The sequence below is a fragment of the Coenobita brevimanus genome, chromosome 56 (assembly GCF_032717465.1).
Source record: "Coenobita brevimanus isolate Jiangsu-jjx chromosome 56, ASM3271746v2, whole genome shotgun sequence".
Lineage (NCBI taxonomy): Eukaryota > Metazoa > Arthropoda > Malacostraca > Decapoda > Coenobitidae > Coenobita > Coenobita brevimanus.
Window position 1 is genome coordinate 13,771,982 of NC_137009.1, and position 9,369 is coordinate 13,781,350.

A 9,369-nucleotide genomic window follows, 5' to 3' on the forward strand; every position below is an offset into this window, starting at 1 on the left:
TGCTGAGGTTGCGGAGACCTTAGGGAAGCATTTTGCAGATGTCTCCAAGTCCTCTCGAATATCAGGGAATGGTATTCCTGACATGCTTCTACCTTCTCCATCTTCTTGCAGTGCTACCTATAATGCTCTGTTCATACTTCGGGAACTGAAGACGTTTTGTTATCGATTACCTCTACATCTCCAGGTGAGGACAACATCCTCTATTCAATGCTCACAAATTTGCCTATTATGGCTACAAAGTTCCTCCTAAAGATCATTAACAAAATTTGGGAAACGGGCATTTTTCCTGCCAGTTGAAGTTTCCCTCATTATTCCCATCAGCAAGCCAAACAAAAATCCCCTTTTGGCTACCGCCTATAGGCCTATCGCACTGACCAGTTGTGTTTGTAAGATGATGGAAAAGCTAGTTAATGCAAGGTTAGCATGGTACTTAGAATTCAAAAAGCTGCTTTCTCCTTACCAGTTTGGGTTTTGGAAGAACCGTTCGACACTGGAGCCCTTCCTGATCCTCTCAAATAAAATCAAGCAAAGCTTTGCCGACCATTGTCACACTATTGGGATGTTCTTTGACCTCGAGAAAGCATATGACACAACCAGGCACACTAATATTCTTCTTCAGCTGTCTCGATATGGCATAGAGGGAAATATGTTTCATTTTATCCGCTCCTTCTTGTCGGAACGTTACATTAAGGTTCGTGTCGGAAATGCTGTCCAGCCCTTATAGGCAAGAGGAGGGTGTTCCCCAAGGCAGCATTCTTAGTGTCCCCTGTTTTGCTGTAGCTATCAATGGTGTTCTCGAAATGATTTCCCATCCCGTTTTGGGCTCCCTGTATGCTGATGATTTGGCAATTTGTGTGTCTGGCTATGACGCAGTTGAGATTAGTCATCACCTGCAAAAGTCCATATATATACTATTTGTCATTGGGCTGATGATAATGGTTTTTGCTTTTCACCTTCCAAGATTGTTGCAGTCCGCTTCACTAAAAGCGCACGCCAGGAGGTTGTCCCACATTTAAAGTAAACAATGACATCATCCCTTTTGAGCATGATCTTTGACTCACGTCTCTCTTGGTCACAGCACATTGATTATCTGAAGCTTAAAGTCAAGAAATCATTGAATATCCTTAGGGTGGTCTCTGGTTTTGATTGGGGTGCTGATAGGAACTCCCTTCTCAGGTTCTATAACTCTTTGTGCCGGTCACAGATTGACTACGCTTGCCAAATTTATTCCTCTGCATGTAAGACTAAACTTCATGAGCTTGATGTGCTCCACAATACGGGACTACGATTGTGCTCGGGTGCCTTCTGCACTTCCCCTGTGGAGAGTTTATATGTAGATACAGACCATGTTCCACTGGACTTACGCAGGCATGAGTTAGGGCTTCGCTACATTGCGCGAATTAAGTGCAGTCGTTACACCAATCCTTGTGTTGATGTTCTGTTGCAGTGTGACTCGTCTAAGTTCTGTGGTCCAAGAGCCTCTATGCCATTCCAGATTTGCATGCTATCTGTGGGTGACGCATTGCTGAGGGAGCAAAAATTTGAACCAGTAAGCTACAGCAATCTCCCTTCTTGGCTCATTCTGGAACCTAATGTGTGTCCCAAAACCATATGTAGGAAAACCTCTTCGGATGAAGAAACTAAATCGAAGTTTTTGCGCTAAGGCCTTCTCCACAGGGACTCAGTAAAGTTGTATACTGATAGCTCAGTCACCCCTTGGTGTAGGCTGTGCTGTTATCCATAAAGGGGGTGTAGGTCTTGGACTGCTTTCAAACAATGCATCTGTTCTCACTGCTGAACTAACTGCTATTGAGAAGGCTCTTGAAGAGGCTTACTCAATGCCGGGAAAGACGTTTACAGTATATTCAGACTCCTATGGAAGCTTGACCGCCATTAAGCAGTTTAATACATTCAACCCAATAATAAGGAAGATTCAGTCTTGGCTTTGGCGCCTGGCTACAAAGTATATAATTGTTTCGTTCTCCTGGATACCGTCACATGATAATCTCTATTGGAACGAATTTGCTGATAAAGAGGCAAAATCGGCATGTTCTCTTCTTTCTAGTGGGTATAATAAGGTTCCCTATTCTGATTTGAAGACCGCTATCCGTTACTTTGTTTGGTCTGAGTGGCAGGCGAGATGGGCTTCCCCCTCCCTGGCCAATAATTCGAAGTATAAAGAGATCCGGCCTTCGGTCTATGCCTAGTCATCCTCTTCTCAGGCTTGATGGGGTTTTGAGACGAGGTTGGCTAGGCTGCGAATTAGCCATACGTGTTTGGCTCATGGGTTCCTTTTGGACCGAGGGGTCCCACCCCAGTGTGACATCTGTCATGTCCCAATAACCTGCAGGCATTTCTTATTGGACTGTCTGACCTATGCCCATTCTCGGGCGAAATTTTCAACAAATAGGGGATCAATATCAGTTTTTTTAGGTAATAGGGCAAATGTTTCTAGCCTTATGACGTTTTTAACCCCTTAATCGCGGGTGTTGTTTTGGCCTGACTGTCCTCTCCCGCGGGGGTTTCAGCCAAATGTAAACAAACCTTTAAACCTTAATAACTCTGCACAGAATAAAGCTAGAGAAAAAAATAAGGTACCATTAGAAAGTAGGTTTCATGACTTCGTTGACTTTCACAGGACGGGGAGAGCCGTTAGAAGTGAGGGGTGTGAAATAACTATTTTACGCCCCACACACCAGTACCAAATGCCAACCACTCTCTCATAATAGTAATATAAACATATATGAACACTGTACATACGATATACACCCACTCTGTGTTCACTGAGGTAGGTAAAAGGCACTTCCCTGCAGCTGTACCCGCTCTTCATTGCGGCTGCGCCTCACTTCACTGCGGCGGCACCCGCTCACTGACGTTTCCTGCGATCTTTTCATTCTTTCTAACTTCTAATATTATTTTACATATAATATGGGCAATGTACATTATATTTACAATGCACTTATTACTATATTGCGTCACTGGCGCATCACAGAATTACATAAGTGCCGCAGAATTCCACAAGTGCCGCAGATTCTCTTATTACAATATCACTTATTATACTGGCCAATATTTCCTTTATTTTCTAGGCAAAATATCCCTTATTACTACATTATCCATTATACAATTATTGGCAAAGCACGTCACTGTCGCATCACTATATATCACTGTCACTTTCAGTATTTACTCAGAGAGTGGTACTCGGCAAAGCACGGAGTTACACATAGAGCGACTTGGCATTCAAGGCACTGGTGTGTGCTCATTTTTCTCGTCGTAGGCCTTCGTGTGGTGGTTGAACATACTCTGCAGCGGCCCTGTGACAACCTGCCGCCTGCTTTAGGAGGCAATTTCACAAGCTGGTGCCGGCTCATGTAATTGCGGCACTCAAGACGGTCAGGTTGTGTGTCAGAGTGTCGCCTCGGGATCAATGCCGTCACCTGACCAAATCGTTCAAGTAGCTGCTGCACGACAGTCTTGGAAAACTGTCTCAGTGATGGTTGCCTTATGCCCCCGACTTGTGTCTTGTAAAGAATGAAGGCATTGAGCATGCACATATCGAGCATGTGCAGGCAAGCCTTCCTGTACCATCGGGTGTTTCTCCTGAGACAGTCTATTTCGCCAATCATCATATCAGACTTATCAACGAGTCTCATATTTACATTATAATCAATGACGGCATCAGGCTTCATGATTGGCTCTCCCGTCCTGTAGCTGACCTTCCCAGTTCTCTTCATTTCCCCCTTGTGGATGGTGCTGATCATATTGACAACCTTCTTGTCATGCCACCTGATCGCAAGAAGCTTGTCTGACTTCTTCAGGTGAACATCTCCCCTGGATGATGATGATGCTTCGGGGAAACTAGGCCACTCTTTCCTATAGCTCCGTACAGTGCCAACAGTGCCAATGCCGTGTTCAGCAAGGTATTTGGAAAGTTTCGGTGCTGTGTAATAATTGTCTGTGTACAGCACATGATTACCACCAAAATACCTCTCCATCAGCACTTTTACAACGGAGCCAGAGAAGCCAAGGGGGTCTTTCCTGTTCACATCCATTGTGCTAGCCGAGTAAATGACAAAATCCATTATATACCCTGTCTCACAGTCACACAGCACAAAGAACTTTATCCCAAAGCGGTGGCGTTTGCTGGGGATGTACTGCCTGAATTTGAGACGTCCTCTGAACAATACCAGGGACTCGTCTATGACGACTTTCTGCATAGGCCTGAAAAATCGCATAAATCGATCCCTAATCTTGTTGAGGAAATCCCTCACTTTCCACAAAGGGTCAGTTTGGGACGGGTTGTCATTGTCAGCGAAGTGCAGGTATCCAAGCAGCTGTCGGAACCGATCCCGTGACATATACTTCCCGAATATGGGGATAGTAGTTATGTCATCCACGAGCCAGTACTCCTCCAACTCATGTCTCTTTATATGGGGCATCAAAAACATGAGTGCAAAAAAAACATACAGCTCTCTGATCCCGACAGGCAACCACGACACTTGCTTTGGTGAGCCAATAGGTCCCAGCCCTTGTGGTGCACACTGAGTTGCATACCTATTGGTCTCATCGCTGACATGCTGCACAATTTCATCATCAAGGAAGGCCAGGAAGTAATCAACAAACTCATCACCTGCGTTGCATGGGAAGGCAGGCTGTATTCCAGCATTTGTCATATCAAACGGTGGATTGTGTGGCTGGAAATCTCCACCGTCAGTCCAAACAAATGCATCAACTTGCCCTGTGCGTGGTTCAGTGGCAGGGGCAGGTTGCATTCCACTCGTTTCCCCGTGAGAAGGAGCTGATGTAGAGGCAATGGGTGAGGCAGGAGGTGAGGCAGGAGGCAAGCGGGAGGTGGGTGAGGCAGGAGGCAACGGGGAGGGGGGTGAGTGCGGGGGCGGTGAGTGGGGGGGTGGCGCGGGTGAGGGAACTGAGCGGGGGGCAGGCGAGGGGGTTTCTGACCTGGTGCGTGGTGAATACTTGACCCTTTCTACCCCGCTTATCATCTCGCTTATCGCCTCGCTTATCGCCCAGCTTTGCCCTCCAACTGCCACGCATCCCTTTTGTTCTAGGCCTGCCTGCACGGCCTGCACGGCCTGCCTTCCCTCACTTTGCAGGCTTTGGTAATTTGTACTCCTCAGATGATGTAGACTGAGGAGAGGGCACGACAGATGATGATGATGATGATGTGAGGGCAATTGGGCTAGGGGAACGGGAAATTGATGGGAAATGCGTACTAGGGCCTGGTGTGGGAGACGTGAGCCTGCGCTTCACTCCCTTCCCACGTGCAATACCAGATTTGCCCATAGGAGCCTTTCCTTTCCCAGAGTAAGTTGGGGGTGGTGGGGGGGAATCAACACGATCACTTTCATCACTGTCACTATCAATGGAAAATGGTTCACCACCAATCACTGCCAAATCATCACTGCTTGCTGTGAGTGTGTCACTTTCACTGCCACAATCAAGAGTAGTACTTACAGTTTTGTCCAGCTCAGTTCTAATTTCAGGAGTGCTCAACCCCTTCTGCCTCGCCGTCGGCAGTTCCTTTACCGGTGTAGAGGTAGAGGGAACACTAGCACTAAACACTGTAGAGGAGGAAGCGAGCGACGATGAGTCGGGACGGAGCGCCATTATCACGCACAGAGCTGGACAGATACTGACTGACGCGGGTCAGGGCAGGGGTGGGTTGGGGCCCCTCAGGGTTGGAGGAGGGAGGTGTGGGATGGCTGGCGTGAAAGAACTCGACAGCTACTCTTGTGTGAGAATATTTGCGCGCCGGGAAAACGCGCGGTGTTCAAAATATTCACGATCATTCCAGAATGCCACCCGCGGTTTGGTCCAGTTTTGTCGCCGTCATTCTGGAATGACACCCGCGGTTAAGAGGTTAAAGGAGACAGGACTATACTGCAAGCTGTGATTAGTGTTGTCATTGTTATGTTTTAGGGCTTGCTGTCTACATCTGTGTTCACTTTACCTACGATTTTTAGTTGCATGATTATTGTGTAGTAGTTTTCTCTATTTTTTTAACTCATTCTTTTAAACTATGGTCTTTCATACCTCACTCATCAAAGCATATAATGGCCTCTTAGGTCCCAGTGCTTGGCCTTTGGCCTAAACTTCATATTGCATTCCATTCCATCAGTAGCATGGAATCCTCGTCTAAAAAACACATAAGATTGAAAATGTACAAAGGGCAGCTACAAGATGGATACCAAGCTTAAGGGATCTGAGCTACGAAGAAAGATTAGAAAAAGTGAATCTACCAACACTACAGGAGAGAAGGAAAAGAGGAGACATGATTACGCTATATAAATGCATATCAGGCGAAGAGAAAATAGACATAAATGAATATATAACCTATCGGGAAGCATCTGCAAGAGGACACTAAAAAACTACATATAAAGAGAGGCGATGAAAACGTAAGGAAAATCAGTTTCCCAAATAGGGCAATTGACCAGTGGAATGCACTACCAAATGAAATAGTGTGTACCAAAACTATTCACAAATTTAAGGACATGTATGATAAAAATTGTTTAATGCACGGGACAGTACGAGCTTGACTCATTCCTTAAACATACAATTAGGTCAGAACAGAGAGAGAGAGAGAGAGAGAGAGAGACTTCCCAGTACTCACATCATCCTTGAGAACACCATATTCGCCATCAGCGGGCATGACGATGTCGTAGGTGAAGTTCAGTTTGTAAGCGATTACATCCAGAATGTTGATGTCTATGGATGGTTTAGGTATCACTACCCTGGATCGTTCAACAGTCTCATAGTCCACATATGGCTTGTAGTGCAAAGCAGAGCCTATAAGTTTGGCTTTGTAGAAATTAGCCATCTGGTCCGGGAATATGTCAGTGGTATTTGCAAGGCCCTTTTCACTGGACCATTTGTTTACACTGAAAACTTTTCGGGAGCCTAAAGGATGCAAGAGCCGGCGGATTAATATACTCCAGTAGGTATTGTTCTGATTCATCTGTGGGATGATGGCTGCCATGTTTTGCTCCATGCCCAGGCGTTGATCCAGGAGGAAGCATTCGGCCTCAACGGTGTCTTTGGCGTGGACGAGGAAGTATCGTGTTAGCTTGTCGGAGAAAGTGTCTGTTAGTAAAGCCAGTAATTGGGGGTCAGGTGGTTCTGGCATCATATAAGTTATGCAGGAATACGGAGTCATTTTGGCTGTATGTTTCTTTATGTATTTCAGTGTTTCATGTTTTTGGTGTGAAACTTTCTGATTGAGGAAAACTTTCACATCCATTTTTACCTGGTCCAAAGCCATGTTTTCCATTGATTTTTTTGTATAAGGGTTGCTTTGTTGGTAAAGTAGTCTATAATCTGGATATTTCTTTGTCCAATTATTTGACCAAGGGTTTGATTTATTAACTTCTTCAGGCAATATCACAGCCCTGAGACACTTTGGGGTGTACTGTTCAGCAAGAAGGTTCATTACAGTTGATGCCTGGATGGCTTCCATGTTTCCAAGTTTACCCATTTCCGTAGCCACAGGAGCTGAGAGACGCCACTTCCCCGTTGATGATTTGACTAGTAGTAGACCAATTAGTAATGCAGCTGCCGATCGAGTCAGTGATCCCATGGCAGTATGAAACCTGAAAAGTGCAGAAAATTATACCTATATAATGTTAGGAACGTAAATGTTAGGCGTGCCATGCACGAACTTCTACCTGATTGTGAGTCTTTTCATTTAGTAAAATTATAACTCACTGTTTTATGATGTGTTATCATGATCATATTGTAACAAAGAAAATTTGGATTTGCCCAGTGTGATGCTGGGAATATTAGAAATTATTGAAAATAGGGTAGCGTGATCTTATCTGAGAATATATGACTTTATGAGAAAGGAGGTAGCGTGATCTTATTAGAGAGAGCATGAGTAGTTAGATATTTGGACACCTTGCGGGCCACTCAACCTAGTCTGTACCACTCCTTGGAAGATATCAAAAATTCAAACTCAAAATGACTTAACCTAAGATTTACTATGTATTAAAAGCTGAGATACAGATTACTCTTCAAACTGGGAATAATACCAAACATTATAATGAATAGGTGAGAATGAGAGGGCAAAGGAAGGAGTATGTATAGTTGTGAGTAAAAGATGGAAGAGGAGCATAAGACAGTATGGATCAGTTGGATCAAGGATTGTGTGGGTAAAGTTGAAAGTTGGAATACAAATGTGGGCGATTGTGTGTGTGTATGCGCCAACGCAAGATCGTGCTAGAAGAGTAAGAGAAGAGTTCTGGACAAATGTAGAAGTGTGCATGGAAAAGTTTGGAAGGAATGATAGAGTGTTTTTGATTGGTGATATGAATGGTAAAGTTGGGAATGTGAAGGTGGATGGAATAGTTGGTGAGTGGGGTGTGCCTGCTGAGATAGATGAGAATGGGAGTGCGTTAGTGGACATCTGTGCTGGGAGGGGGTTGGTGATAGCCAATACCCTCTTCAGGCATAAAATGATCCACAGGTATACATGGCGAGTGATGAGAAGGGTGGGTGGTGAATTGAGTGAAAGGAAGGCAATGATTGATTATGTGTGTGTGGATGAAAGGATGCGAAGATGTATATTGGATGCAAGAGTTTATAGAGGTTGGGGGAGTGGACTTTCTGACCACTACTTGGTGGTGGCCAGACTTAAAGTTCAAGTAAGATGGAGGAATAGAAGAAGGGAAAGACGAGAGGAAGGAGTAGTTGCAAGGAGAGTGGAAAGGTTACAAGAGGATGAGAAAAAGGCAGAGTATAAGAGAGAAGTGGAGGAACGATTGGGCAAATATGAGTTGGAGCAGATGGGGGACGTGGAAGGTGTGTGTAGAATATTTACAGAAGAAAGATGTGCAGCATGTGATGTGGTGTGTGGAGGGAAGAGAAGACGGAGGGGGGTGCAAGGAACAGCGTGGTGGACTGAAGAGGTGAAACGGGCTGTGGCACAAAAGAAGAAAGCATACAATGAATGGATGAGAAATAGGGGCGTGGAAGAAGTTGAGAGGCGGAAGAGAGAGTTATATGTAGAAAGAAAGAGAGAGGTGAAAAGATTAGTAAGAGAGAGTAAGAAGAGAGTGGATGAGGAATTTGGAAGGAATTTGAGTGTAAAGTGGAGGGACTGTAAGAAAATGTTCTGGAAAGAGGTGAAAAGAGTAAGACAGGGTGGAAGTGAAGTTAGCAGGGGAGTGAAAGATAAAAATGGTAGATTACTAGTGGAGAAGGGAGAAAAAGTGAGCAGATGGAGAGAACACTTTAAGGAATTGTTGAACGTGGAGGATGGAAGTAATGCGAGTATAAGTGGCTGGGGAATGGCTGGAAGAAGGAGGGAGGTGAGAAGACAGGAAGAAATCAGTAGGATAGAAGTTGTGGAAGCAATGA